The sequence below is a fragment of the Bufo gargarizans genome, chromosome 2, assembly GCF_014858855.1.
Source record: "Bufo gargarizans isolate SCDJY-AF-19 chromosome 2, ASM1485885v1, whole genome shotgun sequence".
Taxonomy (NCBI): Eukaryota; Metazoa; Chordata; class Amphibia; order Anura; family Bufonidae; genus Bufo; species Bufo gargarizans.
The window spans coordinates 484632616-484656349 of NC_058081.1; the positions used below are offsets into that span (position 1 = coordinate 484632616).

Genomic DNA, 23734 nt, shown 5'->3' on the forward strand with positions numbered 1-23734 from the left:
GGTTAACATAAAAAAAAAAGTGATTTAAACAGTTGGTCGTTTTCTGACCTTTTAAAGCCGCATGCACACGACTGTATGTATTTTGCAGTCCGCAAAAAACACTGATGACGTCTATGTGCATTCCGTATGGAACAGCTTGCCCCTAGTAGAACAGTCCTATCCTTGTCTGTAATGTTCTATTTTTTGTGGAGCAGAAATACGGACATACAGAAACGAAATGCACACGGAGTAACTTACGTTTTTTTTGCGGATCCATTGAAAGGAATGGAAATTTATTTTTTTTTTTTTTTTTCTCCATCATATTTTGACCCCCTTCATTTTTTTTATAGTTAGGTTTACGGAGCTGTGAGAAGGCAAATTTTTTTTGCAGGACAATCTGTAGTTTGTATTGATGCCATATTCGAGTGTTATGACTTTTTGATCACTCATTCAAAAAAATGGCAAGTCAGCAATTTTAATATTTTTTCCTGTCATGCTGTTTGCCATATGGGATAAATATTTTTATAGTACAGGCGTTTTCAGATGTAGCAATGCCCGTAATGTTCAGTTTTTTTTTATTGTTTATGCATTTTATTTTTTTTATTCTAGGGAATCGGGTATATGAATTTTTATGTTTATAATTTGTTTTAACTTTTTTACAGGTGTAAAGTAATGTAATGTATATCTATGCAGTGCTAAATTCAGTATATTCCAATGCAGTGCTGCCACCTACAGGCCAGCATTGCAATATACTAGTAATTAGCTAGTACAGGCTGCCTTCCCTGATCTCAGCCAAGGGAAGGTGGCCCGGACTGGGAAGCGTGCGGCACCTTGTTTTAGCTGTCCAAAATGCCGTGGTCGCACTTGACCATGACATCTAAGGCTACTTTCACCATGCCGTTTCTGGGTCCGCCTGTGAGATCCGTTTCAGGGATCTCACAAGCGGCCCAAAACTGATCACTTCAGCCCCAATGCATTCTGAATGGATAAGGATCCGTTCAGAATGCATCAGTTTGCCTCCGTTCAGCCTCCATTCCGCTCTTGATGCGGACACCAAAACGCTTCTTGCAGTGTTTTGATGTCCGTCTGACGAAACTGAGCCAAACGGATCCGTCCTGACTTACAATGTAAGTCAATGGGGATGGATCCGTTTTTACTGACACAATATGGTTCAATTGAAAACGGATCCGCCTCCCATTGACTTTCAATGTAAGGCAAAACGTATCCGTTTGCATTATCATAAACATTTTTTGTTCATGGTAATGCACACAGATCTGTTCTGAACAGATACAAGCGTTTGCATTATAGGTGCGGATCCGTCTGTGCAGATACCAGACGGATCCGCACCTAACGCAGGCGTGAAAGTAGCCTAAGGGATTAAGGGGGTTATTTATCAAACTGGTGTAAATTAGAAATGACTAGATCAGATTCCACCTTTTATTTTCCAAAGGAGCTGTCTGAAATGTAAGGAGGAATCTGATTGGTTGCTATGGGCTACTAAGCCAGTTCTTCTTTGCACCAGTTTGATAAATGACCCCCTAAATGTCTGCAATCGGTATTGCCTCCAATCGCAAGCATTACCCCTGGGCCTTTGCCATGTATAACAGCAGAAACCTCATGGTTATACCTCATGAGTGTGTACCATCATTAACCCCTTGGCGACCTATGCTGTGCATGTACGGCGGAAGTCTCCACTTTAAAGATGGTGCCCACTTGCATATGCAGCAGCACCAAGTGTTTTTCTTCCATTTTTCATGGTCGTGTTCCAAGCGCTTTATGAGGGCTTGTTTTTTGAGGAACAAGTTGTAGTTTTTAATGGCGCCATTTTGGGGTACACATAACTTTCTGATTAACGTCGATTAACTCTTTCTGGGAGGGAGATGGGTAAAATAGCAATGCTGCCACTGCGTTTTTACATTAGAAATTTTACAGCATTAATTTTTCGGTATAAATAACATAATATCTTTATTCTCTGGGTCAGTACGATTACAGGCACACCAAATTCATATAGTTTTTTTTTTTTTACTTTTACAACTTTTTTACAATAAACCCTTTTTTGTTTTAAAGAAAAACCATTTTTTTTTTTTTTTTGCATTGCCGCTTCCCAAGACCCATAACTTTTTTATTTTTCTTTATATGGAGTTATGTGAGGGATTGATTTTTGGGGGACGACGTATTTTTATTGGTATAAGTTTGGAGTAAATGGAGCTTTTTGATTGATTGTTATTACGTTTTTTCGGTGGAAACTAAGAATAAATTAGCAATTATGTCATTTTTAAAATTTTTTTACAGCGTTCACCGTAGGGGATAGTTTAGGTGATATTTATGTAGTCTGGGTCGTTACGGACAATTTTTGTCATGGAAAAGCATATTTTCAATGGAAAAAAAGCCAAATTTTATTTTATGGGATTTTTTTTATTAAAAAAAATGTTTTCTTTTTTTTTTTTACATTTTTTTTTGCCACTTAATAGTCCCACAAGGGGACTATAACAGACAGCATTCTGATTGATTTTAAAATGCAATGCATTATCGCTATAGCGCATTACATTTTAATATCAGTGCTATTCTGACATTGACCAGTAGGCTGCACCAGAGACCCGGAGCCTGCTGGAAATTACTAAAGGCTGGTCTGGGGCCTACACGAGACCCCAGCCAGCTTTCACACACACGTCGGCACCCCTCGATCGCATTTGCGGGTGCTGATGGGAGACAGAGAGAGTCCACTCCCTCTGTCAGCACTTTACATGCGGCGGGCGCCATTGCCCGAAGCATGTAAATTTGTTAAACAGCCCGGATCAGCACTCCTACTGGTCCAGGCTGTTAGAGAAGGGCCGCGGCTGTCATGTGAGAGCCAGGCACCCACTCCCCACTTCACGGGGGACCAATTTGAAGGCTCGAGAAATTTTCTAGGACAGGAGATCTGATCTGTGTGTGATCAGTGTAGGCCCAACCTCTAGGAACCCCAGTAAACAACACTGTGAAGAGTCTGAGGCCCTCTTTGAAACACCGCACAGCGCTTAGACTGGGCAGCCATAAAAAAAGCAGAGGCCCGGCCTAAGGCCCCTTAGTGACCGCCGTAAAAAGGCGTATGGGTGGTCACTAAGGGGTTAATTACAATTTCTTAAATTAATCTCACATGACCTTATCAGTTAACCTTATTAACATAATAATAATGCAAGATATATTTCCTAAAATGACTTCATTTTTTTTACTTTCTGATATTGTCGTTTTGATCACAGTAGTTTGTCTTACCTGGAGAGTGCAGGAAAAGTTATAAGTGCCCAGCCAATTCATATGCTATTCTGTGTATAATGCATAATTTATACCACTCTGCTTATTGGGATCTTGATGGCGTCTTGTAATTGAACAATTTTATATTTATTCAAATGTCCCAACCTGCGTTTAGAGCCCACAAATTAGCACTTATCTGTTTTTAGAGAAAATTACTATTCTTCTTGCCAAAGCTGCATATTTTTTCATGCAAAAACTCTGTAAAAACACATCTCGTACCCGAAGCACACAGGAATATCTGTGAGGAAAAGAGAAATCTGCACGGCAGATGCCAAGACTAAGGGCTCATTCAGACGGCCGTATGCTATCCGCAAAAATGCGGATCCCTTTTTTTGCGGATTAGATGCTAACCCATTCCCTTCTATGGGGCCCTTTTCTATTCCACAGTTCCGCAAAACAAATGAAACATGTCCTATACTTGTCCGTGAAAATCAGGACATGGCCCCATTGAAGTCTATGGGTCCGCAAAAATACTGAATGCTATCCGTTTTTTTGCGGATCCGCAAAAAAACGGATAGCATTAAGTATTTTTGCGGACAGCATAGGGCCGTCTGAATGAGCCCTTAATTTGATTTCTCTAGTATCAGAAACAAATGATATTATTATTATATATACTGTATATCCTATGTGCAGTGTTTCAAAGAGGGCCTCAGACTCTTCACAGTGTTGTTCACTGGGGTTCCTAGCGGTTGGACCTACACCAATCACACACAGATCAGATCTCCTATCCTAGAAAATTTCTCGAGCATTCAAATTGCTATATTTCAGCAAAAAAGTGCAGAGGAAATTTACTAAGACTGGCCTGTCAAACACTAGTCTTAAACTACAGGGGGTTGTCCCTCAATTACTTGCAATTCATTGAATAGATCATAAAAAATGAAACTTTAGGTGCTGTTATAAGACGATTCAGTGAAGAATTATGGCGTTTACTTGCATGGTATAGAGATAAAATTAAAAAATTTCACTTTTTTGGCAGATTTTCAATTTTAATATTTTTTTTACAGTTACAGAGCAAGGGTTAACAAAACTCAATATTTATGGCTCTGATTCTGTAGTTTACAGAAACACCCCATATGTGGTCGTAAACTGCTGTACGGGCACACAGCAGGGTGCAGAAGGAAAGGTATGCCATACGGTTTTTGGAAGGCAGATTTTGCTGGGCTGGTTTTTTGACACCGTGTCCCATTTGATTAAAAACTCAAAAAAAGTGACCCCATTTTACAAACTACACCCCTCACGGTATTCAAAACTGATTTTACAAACTTTGTTAACCCTTTAGGTGTTCCACAAGAATTAATGGAAAATAGAGATAACATTTCAAAATTTCACTTTTTTGGCAGATTTTCCATTTTAATAATTTTTTTCTAGTTACAAAGCAAGGGTTAACAGCCAAACAAAAGTCAATATTTATGGCTCTGATTCTGTAGTTTACAGAAACACCCCGTATGTCATCGTAAACTGCTATACGGGCACACGGCAGGGCGCAGAAGGAATGGAATGCCATACGATTTTTGGAAGGCAGATTTAGTTTTTTTGACACCATGTCCCATTTAAAGCCCCTCTGATGCACCCCTGGAGTAGAAACTCCAAAAAAGTGACCGCATTTTAGAAACTACGGGATAGGGTGGCAGTTTTGTTAGTACTATTTTAGGGTACATATGATTTTTGGTTGCTCTATATTACACAAGGTAACAAGAAATAGCTGTTTTGGCACAGTTTTTATTTTTTGGTTTTTACAACATTCATCTAACAGGTTTGATCATGTGGTATTTTTATAGAGCAGGTTGTCACGGACGCGACAATACCAAATAATTTTTGGTTGTTTTGTTTGTTTTACATAACAAAGCATTATGTACATTCTGAAAGGCAAAGTTTTCCATTTTTTGGGCGACTGTCTTGTGTAGGGGCTCATTTTTTTTGGGATGAGATGACTGTTATATTGGCACTATTTTGGGGTGCGTATGACTTTTTGATCGCTTGCTATTACACTTTTTGTGATGTAAGGTGACAAAAAAAAAATCGCTCTTTTATACTGTTCTATTTTAATTTTTTATGGTGTTCATCTGAGGGGTTAGGTCATGTGGTATTTTTAGTGAGCAGGTTTTTACAGACTCGGTGATACCTAATATGTATATAGATATTATTTTTTTACATTTAACACAATAAAAGCAGTTTTGAAACAAAAACAATCATGTTTTTAGTGTTTCCAGAGCCATTTTTTTTTTTTTTTTTTAGGCGATTGTCCTATGTAGAGGCTACTTTTTTGTGGGATGAGGTGACGTTTAGAGTGGTACTATTTTTGGGGGCATATACCATTTTTGATCGCTTGGTGTTGCACTTTTAGTGATGTAAGTTGACAAAAATGGCTTTTTTTTTTTTTACACAGTTTTTATTTTTTATGGTGTCTATCGGACGGACGGGGTGGATCATGTGATATATGTGCGTTTTTTTTTATTAGAAAATCAGTGGAAAGGGGCGTTTTTTTTTTATTTTTTTGTTACTTGAAACTTTATTTTTGTATTCAAAACACCTTTTTTTTTTTTTTTTTTAACTTTATTTCTGTCCCACTCTGGGACTTCAACTTTTGGGGGTCTGATCCCCTCTGCAATGCATTACAATACATCTGTATTGTAATGCATTGCCTGTCAGTGTATGACACTGAGTCATACACTAACAGGTTGCCTAGAAGACCCAGCATGAGGCTGGATCTCCTCGGCTCCCATAGAAGGCAGGTCCAGATGCCGTGCAGGGCATTGGGCAGCCTTTGCACAGCATCTGGCTGCCTTGTCACGCATCGGGTCCCCGCCACAGCAGAGCCGATTTGATAGATATTTGACCGATTTGATACATATGCAAATTAACCTGAGATGAGTCCTGTACGTGAGATGAGTCGGGGACACTACTCATCTCAGGTTAATTTGCATATGTATCAAATCGGTTTTTTTACATAATAAAAGCACACAGAGCTATGGGGACTGGGTATTGCGGAAGTTCTAGCGGCCATCTAGCAACCGATGTACTCAGCTCTGTACACAAAATCCCGGTGACAGGTTCCCTTTAAATACTGTGGCGGTGATGACAGTATTTTGTGCTGCACTGAGGTATTTGGTGCTGCTGGGGCAGTATTTCTGGCCCTGCCTACTTCTGTTGTCCCTGCCTTCTGTCAGTTTGAACATACCTACAACATGGAGCCACTTTAACCCTTTCAAGACCAAGCAATTTTTTACCTTCGTGACCAGGCTTAATTTTGCAAATCTGACATGTCACTTTATGTGGTGATAACTTTAGAATGCTTTTATTTTTCAAGCCATTCTGAAATTGTTTTCTCGTGACTAGGGATGATCGGACTCGTAGATGTTCGAGTTCACCAGGTTCGGCCGAGCCTCGGGTCAAAGTTTGTGTTCGGGACCCGAACCCCAACCCCATTGAAGTCAATAGGGACCCAAACTTTGGAGCACTAAAATGGTTGTAAAATAGTCATAGTAAGGGCAAATTGCGGATCCGCAAAACACGGATGCCGCCCGTCTGCCTTCCGCAATTTGCGGAACAGAACAGGCGCCCCATTATAGAAATGCCTATTCTTGTCCGGACAAGAATAGGACATGACTTATAATTTTTGCGGCGCCACGGAACGGAGCAACGGATGCGGACAGCACACGGAGTGCTGTCTTCATCTTTTGCGGCCCCATTGAAGTGAATGGGTCCGCACCCCAGCCGCAAAAAATGCGCCTCGGATGTGGAACCACGGTCGTGTGAATTAGCCCTAAGGGCTAGAGGGCTGCAAAATGGAGGTAAGAGCAGGGCAATTGCCCTGCAAACAAATGTGGGTGGGAAAATGACTTAAAATAACATAGAATAGAAAAAAATGTTTTTATAATTATCTTGAACTAGGAGGCGGAGGTCAAAGTGGAGTAGGCGGTAGATGTGGCGCTGTAGGTAGAAGCGGTGGTGGAGGAGGAGAAAGCCAAGACTTTTTTTTTTCTTTTCTTTAAAATAAATTTGGGAAGACCCCAAAACATTGGAAAATGGAAAAAAAGAACACAAAGAGAAAGTGCGCTGGAGTCTAACAATGGTTGGGTTTGGCTGGTATACTTGTCTATTCTGCTCAAGGTACGGACAATTCCTGTGCAATCCATGCCTAGTTCATTTTAATGAACGTGAGCTTGTCCACATTGGCTGTGGACAGGCGGCTGCGCTTGTCTGTCATCACCCCCTGCCGTGCTAAACACACGTTCGGACAATACACTGGCCGCAGGGCAGGGCAGACCAGCACCTCCAAGGCGTAAAGGGCAAGCTCAGACCATGTCCCCAATTTGGAGACCCAGAAGTTGAATGGGGCAGACCTATCAGTCAGTACGTGTAGGCGTGTGCACATGTACTGTTCCAACATGTTGCTGAAACGCTGCCTCCTACTAAGACGTTCCGTATCAGCTGGTGGTGCTGGTTGCGCTGACAAAGCTTTTCCACATTTCGGCCATGCTAACCTTCCCTTCTGAGGTGCTGGCGGTGCCCCAGCTGCGTTGTCGACCTCTTCCTCCTCCTGTGCCTTCCCCTTGTGATTCCACTGAGCCCCCGCTGTCAGGTGGGAATGCAATCAGCAGCGCGTCTACCAGCGTGCGCTTGTACTTGCGCATCTTCCAATCATGCTCCAGTGATGAAATTAAGGATAGTACGTTGTCCTTGTAGCGGGGATCCAGCAGGGTGGCCACCCAGTAATCAGCACTAGTTAGAATGTGGGCAACTCAGCGGTTGTTGAGCAGGCACTGCAGCATGTAGTCACTCATGTGTGCCAGGCTGCCCAGAGGCAATGACAAGCTGTCCTCTGTGGGAGGTGTATCGCCTGTGTCCTCTGTATCCCCCCAGCCATGCTCCAGTGATGCCCATGAGCTGCTTTGGGTGCTACCCTGATTTGAACAGGGTTCCTCATCATCATCATCCTCCTCATCCTGCAGAACTGTGGCTGGACAGTTGTGTACCTGGCCTCTGTTGGTGCAGGAACCCACCCTCCGAGCCACTTGTGAATGACTGGCTTGATAACCGTGGAAATGATTCCTGTTCCTTCTGTGCCACATCCTCTTCCATCATTGCCAGAAGCGTTCTTTCAAGGCGACGTAGAAGTGGGATAGTAACACTAAGGACAGCGTCATCGGCACTGGCCATGTTGGTGCAGTACTCGAAACAGTCAACATGGCACACGTTTCGCATGGAGGCCCACTTGGTTGTGAAGTGCTGCTGTTCCGCAGAGCGACTCACCCGTGCGTGCTGCAGCTGAAACTCCACTATCGCCTGCTGCTGCTCTAACAGTCTTTCCAGCATGTGCAAGGTGGAGTTCAACCTTGTGGGTACGTCGCATATGAGGCGGTGAGCGAGAAGGCTGAAGTTACGCTGCAGCACAGATGGGCAAGCAGCAGTAGGGTGAGAACACTGAAAGCGCGCACAGACGGCCTGCACTTTCTGCAGCAGCTCTGACATATTGGGACAATTTTTCAGGAACCCTGCACCACCAAATTCAGCACATGCGCCAAGCAAGGGATGTGCGTCAAACTTGCTAGGCTCAGACATGCTATAAGATTTTGCCCGTTATCGCACACCACCAGGCCGGTCTTGCGGCACCAACGACTCTCCTGCGCGGTGTGAGTTTTTCTCCCCAAACAGATGAGTTTCAAAACTGCCTGCTGTCGTTTCTCCCTGGCTGTGCTGAAGTTGGTAGTGCAAGTGTTACGCTGACCAGATGAGGAGGCGGTAGAGAAGAAAGCGGAGGCAATGAGAAACATCCTGCAATCCTCGGTGGCAGAAGGACATGCGCCAAACTGCTATCTGCCTCAGGCCCAGCCACCACTGTATTTACCCAGTGTGCTGTGAAGGGAGATATAACGTCCCTGCCCGTGCTTACTGGTCCACGTATCGGTGGTTATGTGGACCTTGCCAGAGATGGCGTTGCACAGTGCACACCTGATTTTATCCGCCACTTGATTGTGCAGGGCAGGGATGGCTCGCCTGGAACAGTAGTGGTGGCTGGGAACCACATACTGTGGGACAGCCACCGCCATAAGGTTTTTAAAAGTCTCAGTCTCCACCATGGGGGGCATACGCCTTTTTGATCGCTTGGTATTGCACTTTTTGTGATGTAAGGTGACAAAATTATTATTTTTTTTCAAACCAGTTTTTATTTTTGTTTTTTTATGGTGTTTATTGGACGGGGTGGATCATGTGATCTATTTATAGAGCCAGTTGTTATGGATGTGGCGATACCTAATATCTGTGTGTCTTCTTTTTTTTCCTTCTAGTTTTTAATATAAAATCTGGAAAAAGGGGCGGGTTTTTATTTTGTTTTTTTATTTATTTTTTCACTTTATTTTTTTATTAAAAACTTTTTGGGACTTTTTTTTTAAAACTTTATTTCTGTCCCACTCTGGGACTTTACTTTACTTTCTGATCCCCATCTGTATTGTAATGCATTGCCTGTTAGTGTATTACACTAACAGGTTGCCTAGGAGACCAAGCCTGAGGCTGGATCTCCTGGGCACCCGTAGAAGGCAGGTCCCGATGCCGTGTAGGGCATTGGTCAGCCTCTGCAGGGCATCGGTCTGCCTTCTCACCCATCGGGTCCCCGCCACAGCAGCACGGGGACTCAATGGGCTCCCTTACCCGTCTCAAATCCCTATGTCGCGGTCAGCGCTGATCGCGGCATAGAAGGGGTTAATCCGCCGGCATCGGCTTGTATAGCCATGCCGGCGGATACAGCAGGGCCCCGGCTATCAGGGACTGCCGGACCTCTGCAGTGATCGGGCGCACCCCACTGCCCGCCCGATCACCATGACGTAATAGTACGTCAAAATGCGGGAACGCACCTGCCCCCATGTCTTACTATTACGTCATATGTCGGGAAGGAGTTGAAGGGGTTGTCTCACTTCAGTAAGTGGCATTTATCATGTAGAGAAAGTTAATACAAGGCACTTACTAATGTATTGTCTCCATATTGCTTCCTTTGCTGGCTGGATTCATTTTTTCTATCACATTATACACTGCTTGTTTCCATGGTTATAGACCACCCTGCAATCTATCGGTGGTGGTCATGCTTGCACAATATAGGAAAAAGCGCCGGCCTCTCTGGTGGCTGGGATCATGGGAGCACACATAGGCTAGTGCTTTTTCCTGCTCATTCTGGACTTTGGCGTCAAGGAGGAGGTCCTATCAGTGATTGACAGCCTTACATATATGACTGGGTATACAGAGATAGCTGTCAATCACTGATGGGACCGCCTCCTTGACTTCAAAGCTTCCCAGTCAGGAGCTGATCCTCCTGCTCTACATTGCATTTTTATGGTGACCGGTTCCCTTTAAGTGTTGTACGCTGCATCTCCCCATCGCTTGGATCAAAACATCCGGGGGGGGTGGTCAGCCATTAGCAGGGTGCGATGGGAACGAGCCTCCCTAACATCGCTGGTAACCCTAGGTAGGCTCAGGCATCAGGAGCAACGCGGGTGCTGGGGAGCTGGGTAAGTGTAACCTGTATGTGGTGCCCGGGCATTATAGGTGTTGGATAGCCCTTTAACATCATTTAGAAAGCATTAAGAAAATTGAACGCTTGTTAGTGATGATCTGGCAGTGTAATACTGCCGCGGATTACCCGATGAATAAGCTAACGCTCGTTCATCGGGTAATCAGAATCTTTCAGCACACTTAAAAAATCATGGTTTAACAGCAGCAGATCTTGCTGGGTTACCATGATCTACTGCGGCAAACAACTAGTCAGTATGGGGACGAGCACTGGCATAATGATCGCTCCTCGCCATACTGTGGAGGTGATTCCTGTGTGCAATAGCAGCGGTCTCCTCCACTAACGAGCAGGTGATTGCCAGGAAGGAACGCTTCCTTTCCAACAATCACCTGGATGATCCACTCGTTTAATATAAGTCTTAAGGCAGTCACTTGGGCCATAGACACAATGGTCTGGAGGGGACCTCACTGTATGTTAAACATAAAAAGCTCTGATGACACATTCCCTTTAACTTCTAGAGAATGTAATGTGACAGGAGCATGCTCTGTCATATATGTAGAGGTTACTGTGTCGGGAGGACAGAGGAGAATCTGAGTGCTATGATCTGCCTCCAGCTTCACAATATGGGTGTTGCTGTTTATTGTAATCCTGCCATATAATGCTAATGAGATGACTGCTTAGCCTGCTCTCAGTGTACACATCACAAGCTGAAAAATGGTCTCCTTTGTGAGGGCCTTATGGCCAGTGTGAAAACTGCCGTATGTCAGCATAGACTCAAAATACAAACAAAGCAGGAACATATTTTTTTTTTTCTAAATATGTTAAATGTAAAAACTTGAAAATTAACAATTACATTTCCACACTTGAACCTGTCTTAAAATTGAAAGCACAATGCAAAGTTTTAAAAAGAAGCTCTTGATTTGTTATTTTATGGAGAATACAAGTACAGAAGATTTGGTAGAGTCCTCTTTGAGATTGGGGGCATCCTAGGAAGAGCATCCCCCCAGATCCATTTCTACACGAGCCTTGCAGACCCCTGCCGTTTTGTGCCCAGCAGCCATGTGAAATATGAGGGAGTGCAGGTGTGGCAGGTCTGCAACGCTGTGTCACTTCTCATAATGGCTCTGATGGTTTAATGACTCGATGTCTGGAAGGCAGAAGTGACTGAATTCTGGGTTTTCATTTTCAGGGCAGCCTTTATACTGTCTCTACAGCTGTTTGCTATTGAGGAGTCAATGTAAAGAGATATAAGTGGGGCCCACATCATATGGATATCTATACAGCACCATGTGTACAGGATTAGGACACGCAAGACTTGAGGTACAATATTTTTCTCTTATGGTACTCTCTTTAAATGAAAAATAATTCTAACCATCACAGTAGTAGAGGTACTCCAGTATATAGATACTTGCTGCAGGTAGGATGCAGATTAGACAGTGCATTGCAAAAGCATTCAACCCCCTTTAAAGTCAACAGTTCACAAGAGACACTTTGGACAATGCACATTGCTGTATCACATCTCCATATGGAGTCATAATACAGCGCTCATAGTTTGTGGGGTCATATTGTACCTTCGGATGCCTCCTACCTTAGGGCTCATGCACATGACCGCATATTCCTTTAGTGTGCTATCCGTTTTTAAAATGGATAGCACACTGACCCATACAATTCAATGGATCTGTGTGCACAATCCCCAAAACTCACTGCAGGACAAGAATGGGACCTTCTTTGCAGATGAGACCCTTTCTATTGATGGGAGTGAGAGAGAACAGAAGACACCTGGAAGCTATCCCGTTTTTCAAGGATCTGTTTTCTACAACCTTAACATCAGATGCGGCCAAGTACATGAGGAGTCACATAAAGGTTTTATCTCTTGAACTCTATATGAAGAATTAAATTGCTCCGCTTTCCATTGCCATATGTTGGCAATATTCTCCCGTAAGCATTGCACCATGTGGCAACGTAAGGAGTGGTGATATGTGCATAGTAGTATACATTGTGGGCCTTACACAGATTGTCCTTAACCAGGACTACACATATATCTGTAAAGATAAATGTGTAGTCCTGGATAAATGAGAACCTTCACAGACAGGACTACACGCCTTTTCTAGTCTGAAAGCCACATTGTTAGGATGCACCACTTAAAAGAGCCAAAATAAAACTTTGTCTTTGGCTTGAATTCTGCTTTAAACATAGTTGAATATCTTTTATCTAGTTGAATGCAATTTACATTAGTGAGAAGTGGCGACCCTTCAAGTACTGATGAGGATGGTGTCAGCTGTTGATACACGTGGCACAACTTGTATATGTGAAATATCAGTTCTCTGGTCTGTGTCACCATTAATCATTTATTTATTGTTCCTTCAGATCTACAGAACCTGGATATTCTACAGCACTGGACCGAGAACGTTTCTACAGATTCCTGGCCCAATTGGACCTTCCCATGAGGTAAATTTTGTAAGGCTACTTTCACACTAGCGTTAAAAAACGCTTCTGTTTTGTCCCCATTCATTGGCAATGGGGACAAAACACGAACTGAACAGAATGGAATGCTCCAAAATGCATTCCGTTCCGTCTGGTTGCGTTCTCGTACCGGAGAGCAAACCGCAGCATGCTGCAATTTGTTTTCAATGATGGGATGCGGAGCAAGACGGATCCGTCATGACTCCCAATGCAAGTCAATGCGGACTGATCCGTTTTCTCAGACACAATAGAAAACGGATCCGTCCCCTATTGACTTTCAATGGATTATGACGGATGTTTATGACTGATCCGTCTTGGGTGTGTTAAAGATAATACAATCGAATCCGTTCATAACGGATGCAGATGGTTGTATTATCAGTAACGGAAGCCTTTTTGCTGAACCCTGCCGGATCTAGCAAAAACGCTAGTGTGAAAGTAGCCTAAGACAGGGAATTGAAAGTCTTCAACAAGTGATACAAAGAGAGTAGCTGTTAAGAAGGGATAAGGTGAGAGTTTTATTAGTACTATTTTGGGTACAAATTATTTTTTTTATTTTAAACTCGCTTTATTGAAGAATAGCAAGCAAGATATGTAACAGTACATTCAAAGGGTAGTACAATGTGCAATGACTTACAATACCGTAAAGAATGTAATGAAAAAGTAAATAAACTGTATCATCACAGAAAGCAGTAGTCAAGACCCAGTATCCTTAGTACATCATGCTAATAAACATCCTTTGCCACATTAGTACAGTATGTATTGTGATTTATCTCCATCAATTAAGTCACATCAAAAGATCCTGAAAATGCGCAACAGATTGAGCATATCGATTAAGCCATAGAGTGTAGATGGACTGCCGTAGCAGTCAGAGGGGAAGCGCACCATGGTCCCCATATCTTCTGAAACTTCTGGGGACAACCCCTGCGAGAGTAAATAATCCTCTCAAAGGGAATAATATTGTTAACCATGGTTTTCCACTGGCCAACTGTAGGAGGTCTGTCCGCCATCCATCTAAGGGCAATGGCTTTCCTGGCCATAAATAGGACCTCCCTAATGAAGGTAAGTGTATAACGTGAACGTGACTCATCCTCTACAATACCCAGAAGGCAAGATTTGGGGCAAACCACCAGTGAGTCCGGAATCAGGGAGGAGACTACATCCACTACCTCTCTCCAAAACGACTGTATGTGGCTACAATCCCACATTAGGTGCCAAAAATCCGCATTCAGTTGTGAACACCTATGGCACTCCATGTGTGGCCTCCTACCCATTTTGAAAAGCCTGGTCGAGGTTAAGTAACACCTGTTCAAAATGAAGAGCTGTGTCAATCTGTTATTGAGAGACGGAGATACAGCCACTGGAGCCTCCAGAGCCTCTCCCTATTCCTCATTCGTCAAAGCAGGTATATTCCCTCTCCATTTACATTCCGCACCCAATGGAGAAGCTGAGAGTTTAAGGTTAAGTAAATGTGTATAAATGGCGGATATCTATCCCCGCGGACCTTGTGTCCTGAAGACCCCGATTAGAGGATAAGCTGACACAGGCCTTTTAAGATCCCTTAACTGGGCTTGGAGGGCATGTCTCAATTGCAGGTACCTGAAAAAGTGCGGTCTCGGAACACCCACTTTAGTCTGCAGTTGGGAGAAGGAGAACAGGATACCATTTTCATACAGATCCCTCAAAGAGCATACACCATATCCCTTCCATACCACCTCCCATTCACTTTGCATTAGATGCGGAAACAATGGGTTGTTCCACAATGGAATATCCTCCGGCAGATCCTTGTACTGCTGTAACTTTGCAGCTCCCCACACCTGATGTGCCAATTTATGGATCGGAAGGAGCGTGCCCGATATAGATGTTCGGCCCTCGAGGACAGGCCATAGGGTGGGGAGCTGCAAGAATTCCCGCAGATAGTATTCAGAGTTAGGAAGCACATTCCGGGTCACCCATGGCACCAGATACCGCAACTGACCAGCTAGAAAATATAAATGTAAGTCCGGCAGAGCCGCCCCACCCTGATCCCAACTCCTCTGTAGAGATTGAATGGCCAACTTCCTTCTATTCCTACCCCATATAAATGTTGCCATGAGGGAGTGTAACCTATCAAAGAATGTGCGTGGGACAGGTGCGCAAGCATGTTCCAATAAGTACAAGGCTTTGGGCTGAAGAACCATTTTGATTAAGTTTACGCGGCCCATGGTAGACAGCGGTAAAGTATTCCAAGATTTAAACTTGTCTACAAAGTATGACACTAGGGGATCAATGTTCAGCAAGTGTGAGGACTCTGGGACTTTGGTAATGATTACTCCTAAATATTTAAATCTGTCCACCACCAGCAGGTTCCGGTACACCGATGGCCAGTCCGAGGCCCACAAAGGCATAATGGCCGACTTGGCCCAGTTTATACATAGCCCGGAGAACGCACCAAACTGTTCTAAAATGGTTATCGCCCTAGGTCAGTGTTTCCCAACCAGTGTGCCTCCAGCTGTTACAAAACTACAACTCCCAGCATGCCCGCCCAGCCAAATGTTGTCCGGGCATGATGGGAGTTGTAGTTTTGCAACAGCTGGAGGCACACTGGTTGGGAAACACTGCCCTAGGTAAAGTGCATTCTACGGAATCCATGTACAAAATGAGGTCATCAGCATATAGTCCCAACCTATCCTCTCTATTTCCCATCACAATACCTTTATAAACATCATCCTGGCGAATCCTCAATGCTAGATGTTCAATGGCCACTGCGAACAGCAAGGGAGATAGGGGGCACCCCTGTCTGGTACCTCTGTACAGTTTAAATGTAGATGATAAGGAGCCATTAATCATTATGTTCGCAGTCGGGGAACTATACAGGATATTGACCCATTTGATAAACACAGGACCAAAGCCAAAAAACTGCAGGACCTGCACTAAATAAGGCCACTCAACGGAATTGAACGCTTTGGCGGTATCTAAGGCGGCCAAAGCCCACAATTTCCGGTCCGCATGTCCCAACTGGGCAATAACCTGTGCCCTACGTATATTACTAGAGGTAGATCTGCCAGGTATAAAACCAGACTGGTCGTCATGTATTATAGTTGATATAACCCTGGTACAAATGATTTTTATTCGCTCTATATTAGGTTTTTTGTGAGGCAAGGTAACCAAAGAATAGATGTTTTGGCACCGTTTTTATTTTTTGTTTTTTTTACAATGTTCATCTGACAAGTTAGATCATGTGCTATTTTTATAGCGCAGGTTGTTACAGATGCGATGCTATCAATAATGTCTACTTTCTTTGTTTGTTTCAGTTTTACATAATAAAGCATTTAAAAAAAAAAAAAAAGTTTTTGTGTCTCCATTTTCTGAACGCATTTAACCTAATGGGTTAGGTCCTGTGATATTTTTATAGAGCAGGTTGTTATGGACGTGGAAATACCTAATATGTATAATTTTTCTTATTTATATAAGTTTTACACAATAATAGCATTTTTGAAACAAAAAAAAATTGTTTTTAGTGTCTCCATAGTCTGAGAGCCATAGCTTTTTTATTTTTTTTGCCGATTGTCTTAGGTAGGGTCTCTTTTTTTGCAGGATGAGGTGACTGTTTGGTACTATTTTGGGGGGCATACGCCCTTTTGATTGCTTGGTTTTGCACTTTTTGTGATGGTAGGTGACAAATGTCTTTTTTGGCACAGTTTTTATTTTTTTACGGTGTTCACCTGTGGGGTTAGCTAATGTGATATGTTTATAGAGCTGGTTGTTACGGACGCGGCAATACCAAACATGTTTAGGGTATTTTATTTTCTTGATTTTTACCCGATTATAAATGTGCCTATATAGAAAAATGTTAGATTCTTTTTACTTTGAACTTTTTTGCATATTTTATTTTTTTTTACCACAGCACAGAGTGAGATTTCTCTCACGTTCAAGTCGATGAGTTTTTTTATTTATTAATTTTTTATCATAACCTCTGAGAGACACTTTTACCCATTTTTTACGGTCATTAGACATGAGCACTTCTGTATAAACAGCCAATAAAACTGGACCCATAGATTTCAAGGGGGTCCATCTGGCCTAGGACATAGGAAATCATCCATTTTTATTCAACTTTAATGTATATGAGTACTTTAGGGTGCATTAGATCCAATAGTTAAAATGGGGTCTTGTAATTGCTGATATCCAACTCCTGATGTAAATATACATACACTAAGGACACTAAACATGATTAGACCAATCACCCAGGGTTCGTGTAAGGGCTCCATATGCATACAGTATATATGTAAATACCCACAAAGGGTTTTATATTTTATTGTACATGTTATATCTTGCTTGCCCATGTTCAGGGGATTTGACATCAACAAATAGTATTTATATGAATTGTACTCTCATGTATGCCATTATTTTTTGTCCTATGCATGTGAAGAAGGGGCTGATCCCCCGAAACGCGTTATTGGATGGATATTCTTTTCATCTTCAATATTGGACATATTTGGACAATGCTAGTACCGTGGATTCTTTCTTCTATTTCCTTATATCTGCATTTGTGAATATTGTATCCTATTTGTTTGTACCGGGTTTCCCAGTGACCCAACTAGAGACTGGGGGAGTCATTGCAGTCAGCCCTAAGAAGCTATGAAGGACCTCAGGGCTGTCTGCTCAGTAAGCTTGCTGTTAGGGTACATTAGCCGTTACAGCAGCCTGTGTCATACTGACACAGAGTATACTAATACAAATAAAGTAAAAAAAAATAAATTGTAATCCCATAATGGGTCTTAAAAAATAAATAAAAAAATCTCCATTATTTAGTGTAAGGTACAGGTACCCTTAAGGGGTTAAATAAGGAGAGAATGTTTTTATATTTCTGAGCTGGGAAAGTTCAGCTTACTTGTGTGTGTGTGTAACCTTCTACTTAGGACCAGTTTCCTTCCTTCCTAACTTCATGCAGCTTGAGACTAGTGAAAAGTTAGGACAAGATTGCCGATGCCCTTTCGCCTAAAACCAGACAGTGCCAAGATAGCCATAAATTTATTGCATGTTTTCAGTTCACGCACATAACTCTTTTCCATCCTTTTTTCAGAGGCATATTTTTCCTGGAGTTTATTAAAATAATTGACAAGTTGGTACAATCGAGCTCTCTCCAAATGGAATGTTCCTGTTCGTTCATCTAGGAAGTCTCTAAGAGCTGATAGGAAGATGTTTACTTTATGTTTAGGACCAAGAAAAACAGCAAAGTAATTTATGAGAATGTCCGGTGATCTGAAGGGATCAACATAAGATTTAGTGGCTAATTAAATTCAGCTAACCATACACACAGAACAGACAGCTAAACCTACCAATAACAATGGCGTTAGAAGAGGATCTCATGTGATCGAGTGTCTTATGTCCAAATATGATGACAGCAGCAGAAAAGTAATATTCTGATCATGTGGAAGGCAGTGACCTGTCCACTTTTGTGATCATGTTAAAAGAGCACAAGACCGCATAAAATAAAGTGCTAAGAGAGGGCAATTAGGAGAACTAAAGAGCCCAGATTCCAGGACATACAAACACAAATAGGTAACACTGATGGAAAGCAGGCAAAAAAAAAGGAGAACGTTCCCTTTTTTTGCCTGCTTTCCATCAGTGTTACCTATTTGTGTTTGTATGTCCTGGCCCCATTGGGCTGTCTTCATGTTATTCTTTTTAGAGGCCCCTCAGGCCGATACTTTGTTAGTGCTTCACTTTTTTTAGACCTAGGAATAAATGTTAAGTTTTACCCCTTTGTCCCCTAGGGGATCAGTACATTTTGTCTATTTATTATCGGCAGTACATCACTGATTACAGAGAGAGATGTGCTGCCCATAATCCTGATGAAAGATGCCCATCAGTCGACAAACAAGTGTTTGCTTGTTTATTGGCTGCTCGATTTCTAATGTCTAATAAACGCTTGTTTTTGATAACTGGTTTGAAAATCGCGTGGTCTAATAGGGCTAACTCTATTTTCGTAACAAATTAGCTAATTCTGTGTGCTTACTGTCAGCTATAGAGAAACAGAATATATCTTCTTTTAGTGATAACTCCCCAACTACTGAGTCATCCCACAATTTTAGACCCCAAGCCATCCTTAACCCTTAAAGGACCTTGCGATTTTCCATTTTTTGTGTTTTTGTTTTTCACTTTCCAGAGCCATAACTTTTTTATTTTTCCATTCGCATAGCCTTATGCGGGCTTCTTTTTGTGGGACAAGTTGTACTTTCTAATGGCACTATTTATAGGGGTTGTCTCACTTCAGCAGGTGGCATTTATCATGTAGGGAAAGTTAGTATAAGGCGCTTACTATTGTAATGTTATTGTCTATATTGCTTCCTTTGCTGGTTGGATTTATTTTTCCATCACATTATATACTGCTCGTTTCCATGGTTATGACCACCCTGCCATCCAGCAGTGGTGGGTCGTGCTTGCGCATTATAGGAAAAAATGCCTGCCTCTCTGGAGGCCTGGACTGTAGGAGCTGAAGTAGGCTGGTGCTTTTTTATATAGTGTGCAAGCAGGGCCTCCACTGATGGATTGCAGGGTGGTCATAACCATGGAAACAAGCAGTGTATAATGTGATCGAAAAATGAATCCAGCCAGGAAAGGAGGCAATATGGACAATCACAATACATTAGTACTTGCCTTGTATTAACTTTCTTTACATGGTAAATGCTTTTTGCTGAAGTGACACAACCCCTTTAATATTGCATATGATGTAGTGGGGATCGGGAAAAAAATTCAATTCTGCCACGTTTTATGCGGTTTGCAGCTTTTACTTGTTGCAGCGGTGCCATCGGGTCCCCGTGGGGCTGTAGGGGGGACCCGATGGCATGGAAGGCAGCGCAATGCCTTCCTAAAGCATCAGCGCTAGCTTCTGCCAACTTACATCACTAAAAGTACAACAGTAAGCGATCAAAAAGGTGTATGCCCACCAAAATAGTACCAATCTAACCGTCACCTCATTCTGCAAAAAATGAGCCCCTACCTAAGACCATCGTCCAAAAATAAAAAAAAGTATAGTAGAAGTATACATATTAGGTACTGCCGTGTCCGTAATAACCTGCTCTATAAAAATATCACATGACCTAACCCCTCAGGTGAACACCTTTTAAAAAAAAAAGTGTAATAGCAAGCGATCAAAAAGCAATCATATGCACCCCAAAATAGTGCCGATCAAATCGTCATCTCATCCCGCAAAAAATGAGACCCTACCCAAGATAATTGCCCAAAAACTGAAAAAACAATGGCTCTCAGACTATGGAAACAATAAAACATGATTATTTTTTTTTTACAAAAATGAAATCATTGTGTAAAACTTACCTAATATGTATACTATTTTTTTCATTTATGTATCGCCGCGTCTGACAACCTGCTATAAAAAAAAATACCACATGATCTAACCTGTCAGCTGAATGTTGTAAATAACAAAAAAAATAATACGGTGCCAAAACAGCTATTTCTTGTTACCTTGCCTCACTAAAAGCGTAATATAGAACAACCAAAAATCATATGTATCCTAAACTAGTACCAACAAAACTGCCACCCTATCCTGTAGTTTCTAAAATGGGGTCACTTTTTTGGAGTTTCTACTCTAGGGGGGTTTCAAATGGGCATCAAAAAACCAGTCCAGCAAAATCTGCCTTCCAAAAGCCATATGGCATTCCTTTCCTTCTGCACCCTGCCGTGTGCCCGTACAGCAGTTTACGACCACATATGGGGTGTTTCAGTAAAGTACAGAATCAGGGCCATAAATATTGAGTTTTGTTTGGCTGTTAATCCTTGCTTTGTAACTGGAAAAAAAATATTAAAATGAAAAATCTGCTAAAAAATTGAAATTTGGAAATTGTATCTCTTTTCCATTAATTCTTGTGGAATACCTAAAGGGTTAGCAAAGTTTGTAAAATCAGTTTTGAATACCTTGAGGGGGTCTAGTTTCTAGAATGGGGTCACTTTTTGGAGTTTCTACTCTAGGGCTGCATTAGGGGGGCTTCAAATGGGACACGGTATTATAAAAACCAGTCCAGCAAAATCTGCCTTCCAAAAACCATATGGCATTCCTTTCCTTCTGCACCCTGCCGTGTGCCCGTACAGCAGTTTACGATCACATATGGGGTGTTTCGGTAAACTACAAAATCGGGGCCATAAATATTGAGTTTTGTTTGGCTGTTAACCCTTGCTTTGTAACTGGAAAAAAAATATTAAAATGAAAAAAGTCTCAGAATGACCTGGATAGGTCAAAGCGTTTTAAAGTTATCACCACATAAAGTGACACTGGTCAGATTTTTCAAAAAATGGCCTGGTCCTTAAGGTGAAAGTAATCCCGGTCCCTAAGGGGTTAATACTGAAAAAAAAAAAAAAAAACTTTGAAAAAAAATTCATCGCCATATCCTGACCCCGATAACTTTTTTGTAGTTGCATATACAGAGTTGTATGAGGGCTAATTTTTTTGCAGGGCGATCTGTACTTTTCAGTGATACCATTTTGACGTGTTTGTGACTTTTTGATCACTTTTTATTTCATTTGTTTGGGGAGGTGAAGTGACAAAAAAATATCTAACTGCCCATTTTGATTTAATTTTTGCTGTATGGGATGAATATTGTTATATGTTAATAGAACGGGAGTTTTCAGATGCCGCGATGGCAATAATGGTTTTTTTAATTGTTTATTAAAATTTTGATTTTGGGATTTTTTTTATATTTCCTTATATCTTTACAAACTTTTAACTTTTTTAAAGTCACCCTAGTTGACTATAACTGTCATTAGATTGTCAATTTTATTCTGTGATGGGTATTTCTCCATCAAAGAACACGACATTCACTGTATTCCAATGCAACCTGCTGGCCTGTATTGGACTATTCCAATGATGGGCATCGGAGCCTGCTTGAGGCTCTGAGCCATCACTGGGATAATACAGCTTCCCCAACATTAACTGGGGAGCGCTGTTACAGGAGCGTGGAGCTCCTGCATCTGCACTGCTCAGATTCCGTAGTCACATTTGACCACGGCATCTGAGGAGTTAAATGTATTCAATCAGCCTTATGGATGATCCCATACATTTGCCCTGGGCCTCTGCTGTTTGACACAGCAGAAACCCAGCGGCTATCTTCTGTAACATGTACGGCAGAGGTCACCATGGGGTTAAAGAATCTCTTGTGGGCTAGTGTAATTCTGTGCTATTCAAAAGAATATAGTGGCATTGTAAAATCATCTGCATTCAGTGGGGCAAATTTACAATTACAAGGGGGTGTGGATGCATGGGGAAGCGACATGGCTTAGCAGGAGATGGGTATGGGGTAACATTTTGCTGCATGATTCAGACACGATGTAAACCAACTAATAGGTGGTATAAACATAGAATAGACAGTCTAAAGATGCACCAAATATCCAGCATAAGTCAGTGTAATAAATCTGGCACATCTTTAGACTGTCTAGTCTAAGTTTACACTGTCTGAGTCTTAGACTGTATTAGGAAATCTTCCCCTATGCTTTTTCACACATATACTGTACATGCAAAGAAATGTAATCTACAAAGTTCTAATAGATTTTGACCATAGCTTGTGCTCCATTCCAACAAGTCTTCTAACAGACTACAGCAGTCATTTTTTCATAAAGCAGAGCTTTCTGTCCCGGTTCAGGTACAAAAATAGATAACGTAAGTATGAACATTCATTCACAGAAGAAAAAGCTTTATTGCAACAATTTTTTTGCCTTTCTGTTAGGCCAGACTCAAGTTTGCCAGGGGTAGAATAGAAACTAGATTGAGATGTTAGAAAGAGAATCTAGAAGCCACTGCAGGAACAGGATCACGGAAGACACAGACTGTGCTGGGAATGTGTCCAGAGCCATGAGCAAAACAGAGGAAAAGAGGCCAGCTACAGCCAAAATATCTGATGTATCGAAGGACCTGGAGCTGCTTGGCTCTCCTTCGTGAGAAGAGGAACGCATGAAAATAACTACCTAGCTACCCGATCAAGCTTGGCTGGTTTTGTTCTGAAAAGGATTTTCCAGCATGAAAAAAAAAATTGGTGGCAGCAAGTTCAGAGTAGCTTAAGGTTTTTTTTTTTTCAGGTTTGCATTAACATCATTTAATATAATCATCTATGAAGGTAGCTGTAATTTTGTAATGTATTTCTTTTACCTGTGGCTGTGGTCACATGACCATGTCCATGCAGTTCTTTCTTATTTTCTTTGATGTTACATCCATAGGCGTGTCAAAGCAGCAACAGGGGCAGTGATAGGGGAATGTCTATGTAATTAGATGGGTGGGAGGAGCTATAACCTAGCTGAGCGTTGTTAGGGGCAGTGATAGGGGAATGTCTATGTAATTAGATGGGTGGGAGGAGCTATAACCTAGCTGAGCGTTGTTAGGGGCAGTGATAGGGGAATGTCTATGTAATTAGATGGGTGGGAGGAGCTATAACCTAGCTGAGCGTTGTTAGTGGGGTTTTGGCAGAGAAAAGAGAAGTGCATCATGGGTTTGGTTGGATACAGGAACAGGAAGTGCTA

The 23734-nt window shown here is 42.0% G+C and overlaps 1 protein-coding gene across 4 annotated transcripts in view; it reads left to right on the plus strand.

Annotated features, from left to right (window-relative positions):
* LOC122928382 (protein Wnt-7b) overlaps positions 1-23734 on the plus strand; it is a 294690-nt gene that overhangs the window by 21531 nt on the left and 249425 nt on the right. For 3 of the 4 annotated variants that reach the window (XR_006387880.1, XM_044281164.1, XM_044281165.1), the window contains exons 2-3: positions 11961-12091; positions 13139-13219. The gene's annotated coding sequence lies outside the window, so the exon portion shown is untranslated. The remainder of the gene's footprint in view (positions 1-11960; positions 12092-13138; positions 13220-23734) is intronic. The other variant, XM_044281166.1, reaches the window with a different exon arrangement.